The sequence below is a fragment of the Asparagus officinalis genome, chromosome 4 (assembly GCF_001876935.1).
Source record: "Asparagus officinalis chromosome 4, Aspof.V1, whole genome shotgun sequence".
In the NCBI taxonomy this organism is placed as follows: domain Eukaryota; kingdom Viridiplantae; phylum Streptophyta; class Magnoliopsida; order Asparagales; family Asparagaceae; genus Asparagus; species Asparagus officinalis.
In genome coordinates, this window is record NC_033797.1 from 133,268,504 (window position 1) to 133,286,500 (window position 17,997).

The window sequence follows — 17,997 nt, forward strand, 5'->3', positions numbered from 1 at the left end:
GGTGATTAGGGTCTTATGCTAATCTAATCCGATTTTATACCAATTAAAATTAACAACAAGTTATCCTAGCAAGTATGAAATACAATAAGATATATGAGTTAGGATAAGTAATATGAATAAAGAGATATATCCTAGCAATGAGATATACTATGAGATATATGCAATGATATACAACTTAACATAAGGGTGAAATAAACATAAAAAAACAAGAGTGATAGTGTACAAATAAACAATGCAAACACACAATATGATCACGGAGTTCGGACCTTCCGTCCTACGTCTCCGCTCCCCACCCCCGGGGAGAAATCCACTAACACAACCGGGTTTTCTACACTTATCCGAACAACATTTACACCTCACACTCAGTTTTCTAGCTAACCGAAAACTTTACAATCACACTTTTGCAATCCCACTCTATACCCTCTCAAGTATTGGATCTAGACGTGTCTCCCTCAAGTGCTCGGATACAACCTCTTTCTAGGTTCATCAATCGACGCTACTCCTCTTGGGACGATCCCCGACTTACACCACACACTTCTCTCGGTGTACAAGTGTATTACAATGTGAATCTCACAATTAAGCACGAATACAATAATAGTTGTTCTCTACAATAGATGAGAACTCAATTAAGCTCACTCTCAATGTCACAAACCCATAACCCAAATTATACTATGAATGTAAATACAATAAGCTCAAGTAGGTGTGTGTAAACAATGAGTGAAATTAAATCAACTAAACTCAAATATAAATACTAGCTTAATAGAATGATAATCAAATAATATAAAAGTAAAGCTAGATTGAGTTTATAAAACTTCTCTAATAAATAACAAGATTGAGAGAGAGATGATTTGAAGCTCAAACACCAAGTGATGATCTCTTGTAGCTCTTATGAAATTAATTTCACAAAATTAAACTCTAAATTGCTTAAAGGCTTTTAAAACAAACTTAAACCAAACATAAACCCTTGTTTAAAACTTTCTTAAACTTGTTTTAAAACACTCTTATTGTTAGTAGGAGAGCTGAAGGCAATAGGGTATTTATACCCACTCAAAGCTTCAGCAAAACCCCCACAAAACTGACCAAAAAGTCCACAGAAAAACACAACTGGAACTAGCCGTTGGAGTGTAACGGATAGTTCGGTGGTCGACCGTGGGAATCTCGCGGTCGACCGCGAGCAGCACAGAAATGAAGAAAGGGCTCTGGACAATAGACAGTTGACCGCGGTGGTCGACCGCGAGAACATCCGGTCGACCGTCATGGTCGACCGGGGGGGGGGGGGGGGGGAGCCTCAAAAAAACTTCATGAGTCTCTGGACTCAGGGGCGGTCGACTGTGGCGGTCGACCGCAAACAAACACATAAATTTGATAGGTTTTGAAAACAGTTTTTGTGACTTTAAAACCCCGTTTAAAAATATCAAATAAATTCCAAAAAATATAAAACTTTGGGAAATGATTATAAACATGATAATACACATGTTACAAAAACTGGTTTTCAAAAAGGACCTCCCAAATATAAAATATCATCATTTTGCAACATAGTCCAAAACATGAAAATGTAAACATATGAGTTTTTAATATTTTAGCTTAACCATGTTTTGAAACAATACAAAATAATTTTATAGAAAAAGATGTAAACTATTGTTATGAAGTCTATAAACAATGAATATAGTATTTTATCAAAATACACATATAATGCACTAAAACATGATTTCATTGAACTAAATAAAATTGATATTAATGAAATCATATATATGCATATAAGTATGAAACAAGAAATGTATTTTTAATTGTATTCAATTGTTTCATAGTAAAGCTTGAAAACTATCAAACCAAAACATATATTTATATATATAACTATATATATACGAAACCAAAGCGTGTATGTGTGTATATGATTAAGCTTAAAGTACTAACACACATAATATAAAACCTAAACTAAATGTTACCCAAGCAATATTGATCTTCAATAAGCTTGACTTGGTATACTTGCGGATGAAGCTTGAACTTGAATCTTTAACTTTGAATTACGTAAGCTTCACTCCACAATTCCGCCAACCTCCATTGGATATGATCATGAATGCGCAATTCTATCCATCCTCCAATATATTGTTTGTCTACAATAAATAAGAAAACATGAAAACTAGACAAACAACATTAGTGGTAAATTGTTTGTTAAACATCATCAAAACAAAGAGGCCAACAGCTCAGGTTGTTGATATGATGTTGAACTGATCATCTTCTTCGGGAGCTTGTATCTGGATTCTGATTAAACTCCCTGGCATAATTCTTTGACCTGAAAATTATCCTGAGCCTGAATTTGACGAAATCGTTGACGCGTTGACCTCCGTTGCGGTGTGAATATAGTTTATACACATACATTAACTATAGTCTATACAGTTTAAGCTCTTAAGGTGTTAGAGCGGGGAGGATCAGTTTATACTCGTATACTCATCAGAGCTTCAAGAATCAGTTTAACCTCAGATACCCGTTGGAGGTTCAAGGAGAAGAAGTTTATACTCGTATACTCATCGAAGTGTTGTAATTTACTAGAAATGAATCGAGGATGCCGCGAAAATACACCTCGAACACACGTCGAGTTAAATCATTGTGCGAGACAGTCATCACTATCCCGTGTGTGCGAGACAGTTTATACTATCTCGCATATGCGTGATAGTGTCAACTATCTTGCATATGCACGACAGTGTCGACTGCCTCGTACGAAGGCAGACGGTCGGATCCTGGGGGTTTTAAGTCTGGTCTTCGGGTGTTTTTAGTCACTTTTGGCCACATTCTTGAGTTCGAAAACTCCTTAAAACCCCTATAAAAGAGTTCCCCAATCTCTTCCCCCATTTTTAGCCTTCAATTTCACCGGATTTGTGCTTGAGGGAACTAGGGTTTCGGGTGTTCTTCAAGGTTTGGCTTCTTTCCCCTGCTTTCTTTTCATCAAAGTTTATTTCCTCTTAATCCCTGATAAAACCAAGCTCTTGGTTTATATCTTGGATTGTTTTTGGTTTTATTTTGAATTGCTCCTCAAAACCCTAACTTTTTGTAGAATTTTGGCGACTTTTCCTCAAGTTCGAGCTTTTCATTGCTTTCTTCTTCACCTCTTGTTCATTTCTTGATTCCTGGTGAGGAACGAACCCAAAGGTGGCATCTTGTGTTGTTTCTTTGAATTTATGTTTGACTCTAACGATGAAACCCTAACTTTTCTTATAGGATTTTAGCTAAAACCCACTTCTTAACGATGTCTCCTAAGAGATCGCACATCCCGAGGAGTCGATCAACCTCTCATGCACTTGAGAGAGAGGATCCCGTGGCTTCATCATATGGAGGTGAGTTCCCTTGACTTTATTCCATTCAAAAGTTGGATTTTGCATGTATATCCTCATTTTCTCTCCTTCGCGAGGCATTTGGGAAGAGCCGATACCCTTCTTTTTGGGGGTTGACGCTTAAAAGATGTGTTTTGCTTGGTCAAAATACATCTCAAGGTGAAAGGGGCGATTTTACGCTATTTCACACTTTGTAAGGCATTGTATATTGTCGTGTTATTTACACGATAATGTACGTTGTCTCTCGTGCGTGAAACATCTGAAATCGTCTCGCCAATTATAATGTAGTGACTCTATCTCATATATTAACGGGATGAGTTCGACTCCTTGTTCCGCCTTAGAAATATTCTTTTAACTATGTTCCGATATATTAAAACTTTTTATTTGCAATCAATTTCCCGTCCATGGTCTTCTCTGACAGAGAAGTGTCTGGTCAAAGTGGCATCATATATGCTTCATTTGACGGGAGTCCTTTGATTAGAGAGGATCCTTAATTTAATATGGATTACCTGGAGGACGTCCTTGGTCTTGTGCAGCCAGGGAGTCGTCGTATTCTGCGTCAGTTGATTACTGACGTGCCATTGACTAAGCATCAGGAGTCGACTGAACCTTTGAGGAAGCCTCAATATTTGTTCGGCGACTTTGTCGAGGATCCTGAAAGGCTCTCGTGTGGCTCAGAATAGTGGTTGACTGAGCATGGTGGAGTATTTCGATTCTTGCCTCCTATTCCTCGACATCATTCCCTTATACAACTTAGGAAGTTAGCGGTGACTCAGGAAATGTCCTGGTGATTGACGGAAGATCATAAACGCATTCATTATAGATTCATCGGTAGGGACGCCAAGACTTCGGGTTTGAGTGATAGGAATTCTATCCACGAGCTTCATCCTAGGGTGTTGGACCAGGACTGTTTGCCTCAGAATGAAGTAATGGTAAAAGCAAGTACTATGAAGAATCGCCTAGCTCGATTAGGAAGGGAGTTGCCCGTCAGGAACTATAGATGCTTTGACTGGGTCCATTCATCCACTGATAAATAGTGGACGAGGATGACAAGCTATGTGCTTAGTCGTTGGGGAAATGAGTTAGCAAGTAACGGATTGTACGTCCCCATCCGAGCTAGCATGTATGGTCTCCCTGTAGACATCCAAAAATGCCAAAAGAAAGATGAACATCATCCTGAAGTTCGTTCGAAAGCATCAAAGTTCATTTTCAAAGATGAAGTTTGCTACGCAGCGAGGCTCAACATCTAAACGAGGCTCGCCACGCAATGAGGCTCGACATCAAGACGAGGCTCTCCACACAGCGAGACTCGACATAAAAAACGAGGCTCGCCATGCAATAAGGCTCGACATTAAGACGAGACTCGCCATGCAATGAGGCTGAGGCCCGCCATGCAATAAGGCTCGACATTAAGACGAGACTCGCCATGCAATGAGGCTCGACATCAAGGATGAGGTTCGCCAATGCAACAAAGCTCGTCACCCACAGTAAATTAGATTGTAATGGCCCCGAAGACCCAGTCAGCCACGTGAGCTAAATTTCAGGAGTCAGTTATGTCCATGACCCCATGATTGTAGCATGTAAGTTACGTGCTAAAACTCTATAAATAGTCGCAAGCATCTATGAAGAAAAGACCTTTTGGCAAATCCCGTTTTGGAGATCATAGGAGATTCCAAACGAAGCTCTCGTGCACAAGCTTAAGACCCAAACTTCGGTCTCTGTAGCCTAAGCTATCATCAGAAGCTCTTGTGATTTGTTTTTGATCATCAACGGGAAGCAATCTCGACTTAAGCATCAAGAGAAGTATCCTCTCGCCATCTAGAATCCACCTCAAACAAAAGAGAAGCCAAATCAATCTTTTCTTCCTCTGTAATCGAGAGAGTGAGTGATTGTAAAAGGTTCTTACCAAGCGATCGAACCCATTCTTAAAACAAGAATCAATCAACTTAAATTTTTCGACCCTACAGAAGATGACGACCATAGTGGGAGAAGCCGTTCTTTCCGACGAACTGGTGGTGGTGTAATCAGATCAGATTGTAGTGGGAACTGAGGTTGAAACTCTTATCATTGAGTTTGACCAATCCAAGTATGAGGAGTTTCTCTCCGCTAGAACTTTGAGTCCTACAAAGGCACGAAAGTGCCGTAAAGTCTCTTATAAGACTTCAGCCCATATGACTTCTGATAATTCAACTCGAGCTAGTCTCGAGGGGAAATCTTTGCCTATAAAAAACAAGGCTTCAAAAACTAGCCGTCGGGCTAAGAAGTGGGTTTTCAAACAACCTAACTGAGCTTCAGTTTCTACTAATCAACTTAGCCAAACTCTGGCTATTGTTGTTGAACCTTGCCCAGTCTTGACTGAGGCAGGATCTGTTGTTGCTCCACTTTTAAGACGTGCACGACAACGTTAATGACAGAATTAAGCTCGCCGAAAGGCTCGAGCCTTGGTCTCGTTGGACGGTTTCCACTATCGACCAAAAGGAGATCAATCCAAGGGTTGATTGGCTGAGGAACATTCAAATGACGAACCTCATCCCCGCACCAAAACATGCTCAGTTAATGAACCTCGTTCTCAATGCAAAGTTCGACCAACCCCAGTAAGTGTTTGAGCTGACCAAACTCAGGCTCGTCAAAAGAACGAACCTCCAGTTGATGACCGAACGAGAAGGCAAATGTATCAAGCTTGTTCAACCAACTAACCTTGTCATGATGAAGTTTGTATAACTACCCAAGCTCGTCAACTCTATCATTTAGAGGGTCTCGCTCAAGTAAAACTAAATGACCAGAATCAACTGGGGGTAGTTCCACCATGGATCTCCGTGACTACCTCACACGCAAACACAACATGAGCCAGATGCAATCTCATTACTGCTATATGAAACTTATCTCCATAGTGCTTTCCTGGTGCTCATATGGAGAATCAGCACATAAACCTGTGGTTTTTGAACGATTGTCTGAGCCCTCAACGATTCTGACATCCAGAAGAAGACGCTTTCGTCCCAAGAAGCAAGTGTCTAAGAATCGCGGCATTAAAGTGACGATTAACATGGTTGATAAGAGTAAAGGCAAAGATATTACCGATTCCTTAGAATCCTCCGACCTCAAATTTTCCCTACGGTTACGAGGAGCGCTTATTGAAGGACATGATGTTTATCAACACACTCGTACTCGTACTGGAGTAAAGATTCCTTTGGACTATCGACAGCTTTCTAGCATATCTGATGATGTCAATGAAGAGCATGAGAACCCTACCATTGCAACATCATAACCTTCTAGTACCAATCAAAGTGAACTTGTGAGTGCTTATATGGCCAAAAATGAAGAAGATAATGAAGAAGATACGACAAGTAGATTAGAAGAATAACAAGCAACTATCCTCCAACAACAAGAGTCTATCAGGCACATGAAAGCAATGATAGAGAAAAATATTGGAGAAAAAAAAAGAAGAAAGCTACCACTGAGGGCTCAGGATCAAGGCGCAGGCGACCTTCACCCACTGCTGAAGAAACTAGTCGTTAGAACCAAGAGGATGAGGAGGAAGAAATCTTCAAAATTCATTCTAATATCAGATCTAACATAGGTTACAGATCTATTATCAAAATCTACCTTTTTATTACATGAAAGCAAGAAAAGGTATGAAAACATCGATTTAATCACTTTAAATCTTGTAATTACTAAGGGTGTAGGAACGGGTGAAGATGATCTTACCTTAGAGTGCTGCTGGACTCCTCCACCACGTGTATGCAAGATCCCCCTTCAACCACGATCACAAAACTCTACCTTCCTCTTGACAAACGCTTCGAAACTCTCTCAAAAACTCACAATTAGGGTTAGGATTTGAGGAGGAAGGTGGCTGGTGATAATCTCACGTGAAAGAGGGTAAAAAGAGCTTTAAAACGAATATATATATATATATATATATATATATATATATATATACGCATATATACAACTGGGTTCGAAACAAAACAAATTTGACCTGAAACCTGAAAGAAATCTGGAAACAGACTGACTAGTCGACTACTAAGCTTAGTAGTCGACTACTAAGACTCAAATCAACCTGTTTAGAAAAATAAGTTTTCACTATTTTAGCCGTAACTTTCCCGTCCGATCTCGGAATGAGGTGATTTAAGATGATTTGGAAATCTGTTGAAAATATCTATAACTTTTTTCTTTTAAGTTTTCCAAGATTCAAACTATATCTATGCATAAAACATGAATACTCTTAACTGGTCGATTTTTCCAGATTTAGGCTCATGCATGTCGTGCATGTTTCTCATCTTACTCACATATATACATTGATTTGATCTCAAATCACATCCTAGCATACTCAAACATCAATACCTATGTTATTTATAACTATATAACATATTTATTATTATTTATCATAATATATTCAAATTTATAGGGTTTTACAGTCACACCTGCCAGGTACATGCTAACTACATGCACCTGCCGTCAGAACATTTACACCTGTCAGCTACATCATGGCCGTTTGAGACATTGCCCATTGGTATGTGGCACCTACATTCTTCAAGACGAAAGGCATGACTATGTAGCAGAAGATGCCGATGGGCGTTCTGAATGTGGTATGCTTTTCATCGTTCGGGTACATCGTGATTTGATTGTAATCCGAAAATCCATCTGTAAAGGACATTTTCTCGAATCCGCATGTGTTGTCTATGATGACATCCGTGAAAACACCCTAGGGGGGGGCGAATAGGGTTATTGCTAATCTTATTAGATATTAATGCTGATTAAAACTTATTAACAAATTATTCTTGCAAGATAGATATACAATATGATTTATAAGCAAGAATGTAAATTACAAGCACAAAATAACTATACACAAAGCAAACTCAAACACAAGAGAAAATAAACAAGAGTGATAGTGTAAACAAATAGTGGACACAAAGAACAATCCAAACATAATTATATGATCATGGAGTTCGGACATTCCGTCCTACGTCTCTGCTCGCCACTTCTGGGGAGAAATTCACTATCACAACCGGGTTTTTTACGCTCACCCGAATAACGTTTACACCTCATAACTCGGTTTTCTAGTTCACCAAAAACTTTATAACTACACACTTGCAATCACACTCTACACCCTCTAAATGTTGACCAAGCTCGTGTCCTCTTCCTCAAGTGCTCGGATTTGCAACCTCTCTATAGGCTTTACAACCGACACCACTCTTCTTGGAATCGACCCCGTCTCTCACTAATCACCTCTCGGTGTACAAGTGTAATACAATGTGTAACTCACAATAATGTTCAAATACAATAAAATATTCTCTAATATGGATGAGAACTCAATATAAGCTCACTCTCACAAAATCACAATCCCACAACCCAATATATGATGTATGAAATACTAAAATATCAAATAGGATGTGTGTGATAAAATGAGTATAAATAAAATCTAACTCAATTAGCAAACTAGCAATAATAAGAATATAAAAATTAATAATAAAATTGCTAGAGAAAAGAGTTAGAAAAACTTCTCTATAAACGTAATAGAGGATGAAGAAGATTGAGGATGAATTCTTCAACTGAAAATGCAAGCCTCCTCTTTGTAAACTCAAACTTAGAAACTTAAACAAACTTTAAAACACTTTAAACTCCTTTTAAAAACCCTCTTCAATGTTATTCAAATCCGAAATAGTGAGGGGTATATATAGGATAAAAAACCAAAGCTCAAAACCCAAGAAAATCTAGTAAAAAGACAAAACTACAAAAAGCTGGAAAAATAGCTGTTGGGGCTTATCAATTGACTGACAGGTTGCGTCAGTCGACTGATGAGCTGACCATTATAGGCAAACAACAGCTTATCAATCGACTGATAAGCATGGTCAGTCGACTGATGAGCTCATCAGTTGACTGATCAGTCAACTAATAAAAATAGAAACTTTTTAAGATTGCAGGACATTTCTTCAGTCGACTGATAAATGTCATCAGTCGACTGATAACAGGTTTTCAACCTGTATTGATTTTTGAAAACGAATTTTAAAGTCCTTTTAAAAATAGCAAATAAATTCTAAAAAATATAAAACTTTTGGAAAAGTTTATAACCATAATTATAAACATGTTGGAAAAGAAAATTTTCAATTTGCTCTTACCATTTGTGAAATCTCAGAAAAATTTAAAAGTACTAAAAATACATATGTTTTAAACATGCTGATTTTGATATTTAGCTTAAATCAAGTTCTAAAAACTTGTGTAATATTTTTATGGACTTAATAAAAGATGTTAACGGTGTTTGGGTAGTCCAAAGCATATTAAAATATATTTTGTATAGAAACACTTTTATTTGAGAAAATTCACAAATGAAATGTGTGTGTATATTTAAGCTTGTAGAATTTGCACACATTATATAATCCTATACTAAGTATACCAAGAATGAATTTTCTGAAACTTGAACTTTGATTGATTGACTTGATTTGTATAGGCTTCAATATCAATTTTGCTCAATTTCCTGTATATACTAAACAACACAAAACAAAATACTAAAACCAATATTAGTCGTAAATTGTTTGTTAAATCATCATCAAAATAAGAAGGTCGACAATCTTCCCCTTTTGACGATGACAAACAATTTACCAATATGCATAATAAAATCAATAAACAATCAAAAGATAAGTATTATACCTCACATTTTTTCTCCCCCCTTTGGCAACATCAAAAATGGGGGAAAACATAATGAGAGCTAAGAGCTCCCCCTACATGTAAGCATGAGTGAGAATATAAAATATAAAAAGATATAGGAATAGCTCCCCCTATCAACAAGCCATAAGGTATATATGCAATAAAGATCATGGAAAACATTTGAGCAAGCATAAATATAAAACTGCTAAACATAACTCACCTTGATCGCCTCTATAATTGTTTGTTAAATCATCATCAAAACAAGAAGGCCAACAATCCCCCGCTTGATCGGAAAGACGGCCTGAACATTGTCATCTGCTGGCAAGGCGCCGTGGGTTCAGGTCTCTAAAGTCGATGTAAGTATCCTTATTTAAACCACGGCGATGCTAACTGCGTGGATGCTGCCTCTCTCGCCCCCGCACTCGAACACTAGCGATCTCCCTCCGTTTCCAGGCCATCTTCTGTTCGAACCGGTCATGTGCTGGCTGATACGCGTTACCACCGAATTATATTGTAGGGACTCGGTTATCGGGCGACGCCTATGTGGGTTAAGTCTTGGCATATCTTTGTAATTCCAGGCAAACATATCGATGTACTCCCCGATGAGGATAATCAACTCCTTCTCTTATGGTGGGAGGCTATTGTTGATGAATATGGGCTTCAGATTCACTTCATCACCCATGTTTACCTGGACCTTTTTGTCTTTGATGGGAGGTTCTCTTTGCTCGAATTTGTCACCATATTGGATGTTTAGGTAATGGATCCAAGGGTCTTTCCAAGTTGGCAATTGATCATCTCGCTCTACTGTTGCAGGGTTGATCGTGGCCATATTCGACATCAGGCATTTGAACATTTCTCCAAGACTAATATTAGAGTCCCAATGTGTAGAATCTAATGAATATCCGTCTCTACCCGGATTGGATGACTGGTTGATGACTTGCTAATAATATTCATCGTCAGATGAAGAGACATAGGCTAGATCCCTTTTATATTCATAATAATTATCAGGCTTTCTTTTTGGTACATAGGCAGGACGGGGTGGAATCCAGATAACTTGACCAAAACGGAGACATTCACCAAACGTGAGGTTGTATCATTGCTTCTTCATATAGTCATGTGCTTATGAGCTATATCTGAAGAAATGTCGATTAGGTCCTTCATCATCGACGTTGATCTCTAAGAAGAGATTGGAGGGCGAGAATGACTTTCCTTTACCAAAGATTATTTCTTTTCCATCCTCTACCTTTGCAGGTAAGACGAGGGTTGTTCTGAAGGTGTCTTGGACACGCTTCTTTGTCATGCAAGATGATCGAAGCAGCATATGTATGTCAGAGTTATTATATAGTCCCTACATTACATCATTAAGACAAAGCGAGTATTCTAAATCATCATTTATTGCATAATTGATAAGTTGCCAGTTACAACTTCCATCTGACAATTTGTCACCGTCAAGATTGATTACAAGAGGTTCAATGTCATTAAATACAAGACCTTCATTAAAATCGAGCTCGGTTTCTGTATCAGCTTCTTCTCTGCTGTCTGTCCCCAGGGCCGATGGTTTAGTATCAGATTCAGTACCATATAAAAGGGAGTCAGTAAAATAATTTTCTAACCCCTTGAATGATTGTTTGTCCGTGACCACCGTCTTGACCTCATTATTCACGTCTACATACTTTAGACACTAATGGAGGGTAGAGGGAACTATAACGTTACCATGAATCCAAGGTCGACCTAATAGTAAATTATAGGAGGTCTCTACATCGATCACATAGCACGTGACTTTAGACCTCAAATCTCTAAGTTGACACTTCACTCGGATTTTACCTAGTGGTCTGAATCCACTGGTGTTGAATCAATAGATAACAGTGCCTGTGGAAACCATCTTGCTAGCGAGGATTTTGAGATTATACATCAATTGGAGTAGCATGATGCTGATCACGAAACCTGGATCGACTTGGATCCGGTTGACAATGCTAGAGTCGATGTATCCAGTAAAATATAAAGGCCTGTCTTGCTTTGAGTTCCTCGTTTGTATGTCATCTTTGGTGAAGGTTGTGCAAGAGAACTGTTTGGCCGCAAGGTTGCAGTGTTGAACTGACAGCTCTGGCTCTTCGGGGGTGTTTGCGTCAAAAGTTGGTTTTGTCATAGAATTCATTATATCTTCGATCGATTACAATAAATTCAAAAAAGAGATAGCCTTTTTATAAGACTTCTTTTACACAACAAAATGAAAATTACAACTCTTGGGAAACAAACACAGGATCGTTGTTTGGATCACTGCTTGCGTGGGATCTTTGCCTGTGCCGGGGGTGCGTTAGCCCGTGGACCATCAAATCACAGATTCTGATTGAATCGTGAGGGGTTTATGATTCTGACTTCGTTTATCGAAGTGAGAACTTGAAACGATATCTTATCAAGGTAAAATAGTCGTTCTTCTTGAAATCAAGTCAAAGCCTGAATATCAAGGAGTTACAGAAGCTCGAGTACTCTGCCCTCTCTGCTCTGAAATCAGCCTGTGGATGCTCTCTGATCAGCCCCCTATGAAAAAATGGCCTTCGGGGGGTATTTATAGCCCCTATGAACAGTTGGCGGAAAACAGGCTCGCGAGACAGCCTTTGCTGTCTCGGCTGTCGAGACAGTGTTTGCTCTCTCGGCGGGCGAGACAGTGTTTGCTGTCTCGGCCCGTGAGACATCCACGTTCTTGAACAGTTAGTGGCCACGTGTAGGGCAGTTACAAAGGCGGTTTTGACCATCTGAAAGCTGTCTCACGCGCGAGACAGTAAATCCTGTCTCGCACGGCGAGACAGTAAAGACTGTCTCGCGTGGGCGAGACAGTAAAAGTCTGTCTCGCCAGCGAGACAGTAAAGACTGTCTCGCACGGCGAGACAGTCAAGTCTGTCTCGCGTGCGAGACAGTAAAGACTGTCTCGCGTGCGAGACAGTCCATACTTGTGTTCTTCTGCCTTTTTGAGCTGTATTCGGATATCTCTCAGCATTTTTTGACGCCTACAGATACCCCCTCCAAAGTATTCCAGACTCAATCTTTTATAGAGGAGTTCTGGGATGCTTTGGATAAGATAAGTCTTACTTATGATGGCTTCAACACTTGATCTCTTTGTCTCTCAGTCTATTCGGTGCTTTGTAGAATAACTAAGATTCTTTCGGCATGGCGTTCATCGCTTGACCGTTGTCGGGATCTTGAATTGAAGCTGGAGTTTGTACTTGTGAATTTAGCTTTTATCATCAAATTGATACCGCATTATTAATCATCGTATCAGTCTTCATAGGAACACAATTTATACTCATGTATTTTTGGAGTTCTCAGGAAATGGTTTAACCTCGTATACCCGTTGGGAGGTAGCCAGGGAGATTGACCTCCCGTGCCTTGCGGCGCGGCGGGTTGAAATGATTGTCGCTGGTCGGGTCGGACACGGTGAATGGTGGACAGACACAAATGACGCTGAACGTTGTGTACTCGACCCTAAGCCAAAGCGGCGCGTGCAAGGAGCCCATGCCGACGGGCGTTCAAGAACGCCCTCGGACCACGACCCCAGGTCAGGCGGGGCCACCCGCTGAGTTTAAGCATATCAATAAGCGGAGGAGAAGAAACTTACAAGGATTCCCCTAGTAACGGCGAGCGAACCGGGAATAGCCCAGCTTGGGAATCGGGCGGCCGCGCCACCCGAATTGTAGTCTGGAGAAGCGTCCTCAGCGACGGACCGGGCCCAAGTCCTCTGGAAAGGGGCGCCAGGGAGGGTGAGAGCCCCGTCCGGCCCGGACCCTGCCGCACCACGAGGCGCTGTCGGCGAGTCGGGTTGTTTGGGAATGCAGCCCCAATTGGGCGGTAAATTCCGTCCAAGGCTAAATAGAGTGGGAGTTTCGAGGTGATCCTAACTGTAGGAAGGTTTGATCACTCGATTTATGGACCTCTCGTTCATGGAACGAATCGAGAGGGGATTTTGACTTTGGTCTTAACTGTTTAAAGGTTTGACCAAGATGGGAATTTGAGACAATCCTAACTGTTTAAAGGTTTGATCGTTCAATTTATGGACCTCTCGTTCATGGAAGGAATCGAGAGGGGATTTTGGTTTTGGTCCTAACTGTTTAAAGGTTTGACCAAGATGGGAATTTGAGACGATCCTAATTGTTTAAAGGTTTGATCGTTCAATTTGTGGACCTCTCGTTCATGGAAGGAATCAAGAGGAGATTTTGGTTTTGGTCCTAACTGTTTAAAGGTTTGACCAAGTGGGAGTTTCGAGGTAATCCTAACTGTAGGAAGGTTTGATCACTCGATTTATGGACCTCTCGTTCATGGAACGAATCGAGAGGGGATTTTGGCTTTGGTCTTAACTGTTTAAAGGTTTGACCAAAATGGGAATTTGAGACGATCCTAACTGTTTAAAGGTTTGATCGTTCGATTTGTGGACCTCTCGTTCATGGAACGAATCGAGAGGGGATTTTGACTTTGGACCTAACTGTTTAAAGGTTTGACCAAATAGGAGTTTGAGAGGGAAGACTGATCCAACGAATTGATCGAATCTCATCTCAACATAAGAGTATTCAGAAATCACCGTGGGGATGTAGTGTTTATCACTTTGTTCATAATGATCGGGTTATCCTTAAGAATATTACATTTAACATCCTTCCGGGAACTTCCCGTTACATGAATTATCCACCCCCAGCTCTCTTTGCAAAACTGGGTGTAACGAGGAGTACGTTATCCTCAGTTGCATGTTCCGGGTTATCCTTAAGAATATAAGATTCTCCAGGAACTTCCCGTTACATAAATCATCCACCCCAGCTTCCTTTGCGAAACCGGGTTTAACATTGTACTTAGTTGGATGACCGAGAAGCAGTTTATACTCGTATACTCTTTGGAGTGAGGGGAAAACAGTTTATACTTGTGTATCCAATGGAGTAGTATGGTCGTCTTTACTCGACTTCTTTCGTCGTTATGACGCCGGAGTCAATTAGGGCTTGGATCTTGTTTTTGAGTCCAAAGCAAATCTCGGTGGGATGAAGAACCCTTCTGTGGTACGCACAGTAGTTTGGATCCGTAATCCTCTTAGCTCCATCCTGATCTTTAATAGGTGGTAGGTCGATTTTATCATTAGCGAGGAGGTATTCTAATATGGCTGGAGCTTCATCATCTTCGAAAGAATATTCCTTTTGAAACCTCGGATCGAGAGTCGCATTCTCAACGATTGTAGATGTCATTGGTTGGCCTCTCTCAGCTTTCTTTCTTTTAAGAAAGTGCTCAGCTTGTTTACCCCGAGATTTTAACTCCTTCCAAGTTGTGGATGGCATGACACCCAGAGCTTCCAGAACATCGATGGAGAGGTTATTATGGCATGTTTGCAGGATGAACTCCTCTGTAATAGGATCTCTGCAATTCATTGCTTTGTTACGGAAACGTTTGACAAAGTTGTCAACTGACTCTCCGTCTTTTTGCTTCTCATCCAAAAGGGTTCCGATTGACACTTCGGTGTCATCATCGAAGAAATTGCTGAGGAACAAACTTTCCATGTCATCCCAACAATTGATGCTCCCTGGCTTGAGCCGTCGGTACCAATCGAAGGCGGGCCCACGAAGGGTGCCAACGAATGACCGGACCATTAAAGCCTCGTTTCCAGAGATCATGCCCAAATGAGACTTGAAATAAATCAAGTGCTGAATCGGCGAACTCTTCCCCTCAAACGGTGTGAAGTTAATCAGATTGAACTTTGTCGGATACGGTATTGAATCCCATTCTCTTGGATAGGGACATGGAATACCCGTCTTTTTCACTTCTTGAGCCGTCATCAAAGCGTTGACTTTGTTTTCAAGCTCTTTCATTTTCCCGTCATCGTCTATGTCTTCATTCGAATGACGTTGAGGAGAATGAGTTAGACCACCCCCTGTAAGAGGTGCCATTGAACCACTCCCAATATCGTTATTGGGAGAATGTGTTAAACCACCCCCAGCGTTATTGCTATTGGGAGGTGTATCAGCCATAATGACTTCATCCACCTCTGGATCACTGTCATCTACAACATTCCGAGTGTGGTGGCTGGATTCAGCTCGCTGACTGGACTCAGGAGGTTGAGGCCGTTGAGTTAGCAATTCTCTCATTTGTTGGATAGCTAACTCCATTTCTGTCTTCACTTCAGCTCTAATTTCTTCACGTTGTTTGGCTAGAGCTTCTTGAAGTATTTGAGCAAATTGATCAGAGGTGATCGTGAGTACTTCTCTGGTTTGTCTCGTGCTAGACATTGTATCATCAGAAGCGATTGCAGAATAAGTGTCCGAGAATTCATCCTCCGAGGACATTCCTTCTTGCATTCTTTTGTAATCTCTGCGCCTGATGGCTCTTAATTGGAGTCGAGACATCCTTTGAGCAATTCTTGGATTGACTTTTCCTCTCGGGGAAAAGTCGGGATTTGAGTCACTTGAATGCCGCTTAGACTTTCTTTTATCAGCCACGTTGATGTTGACTTCAGGGAATTCATCATCTTGGGCAGCTGATTTTCTCTTGCAGAAATGCCTCGGCTTAAGCTTCGACATTTCGGTGAAAAGACTGTGGAATACCGAGACTCTTCGTGAGATGGCTTCTCGTTTGAAACAGTCACATTCTGATAGCATTGCTCTAATGAGTCGCGCACAGGAATAATGAGAGTTCATTTCCCGGACAGTTCTCTTTCGAGTTTTGTTCATACCCTCAGCTTGATAGTATGATTCATCGGTATGATTGCCGGAAAATCTTATCGTCTGTTGGTATGACCCCCCAGGTATAACGATGTCTTTTGACAACCATGTTTTCTTCTGAGGATGTAAAACCTTGTTGGCATTCTCAAGACAATTTATTGTTGCCTTTGAGCGATCCAAGGTTATTTTAGGAGTCACATGTTTAGAACCACCCCCTTGCGGGTGTGGAGTCTTAACGGGCTCCGAATGCTGATTTTGCACAACTCCATATTTTGGAATCCAAACTTTGCAGAGTTTTGGTGGTTCTTTGACCACCGTTTCTTTGTTTCTTTCTCGTCTTTGTTGTAAGAGAGCACGAGCATGAGCTGCATTTGCACGACGCTTTTGTATACGTTCTTTGAGGGTCGAACGAGCCCTTTTGACGAGTGTCCATTCCTCCGTCGTGAATTGTGCAGAAACGTGAGTAGTTTGTCGTTGCGTTGAACAAACCACTTGTTGTTTCCTCGACTCTAAGTCCGCATAATAACGAACTCCGTCGGTTTGTTCAAATGCCTTAGCTATTTGGCGAGCACGGCGCTGACGCTGTCTCTGACGAGCCCTCTTCGTCAGTACCGGTGGGCTTTGATTCGATGACTCTTTAACTAGATAAGAGTCATTGTGAGCAGAGGTGTTGCGAGTAAAATTCTTAGCAACAATCCGGAGAGAGTCTTCATTTTGTGCCTTCTTTGACATGTAGGTCTTCCTCAATTGTGAGATCCTCTTGTATTTACGAGACAATGAAGATCTTGAAGAGGATGATGAGAGATATTCCTCAAACTTGGTTTGGTCGAATTCGTATTCGACCATGGATTCAACTGGAATCTTGATCGGCTGCGACACGACGGTCTCGGCAGCGAGACCGTTGGCTCACACTGTGGTCGCCAGTTTGTTTTCGTCAAAAGTTATTTTCTTCATTGAATTCATTATATCTTCGTTCGATTACAATAAATTCAAAGAAATAGTCTTTTTATAAGACCTCTTTTACACAACAAACAGAAAATTACAACTTTTTAGAAACAAACGCAGGATCGTTGTTTGGATCGCTGCTTGCGTGGGATCTTTGCCTGTGCCGGGAGCGCTTTGACTCGTGGACCACCAAATCACAGATTCGGATTGAATCGTGAGGGGTTTATGATTCTGACTTCGTTTATCGAAGTGAAAAATTGAAACGATATCTTATCGAAGTAAGATAGTCGTTCTTCTTGAGATCAAGTCAAAGCTCGAATCTCAAGGGATTGCCAGAAGCTCAGGAACTCTGCTCTCTCTGCTCCAAAGTGCTCAAAAATGATCAGCCCCCTCAAAAA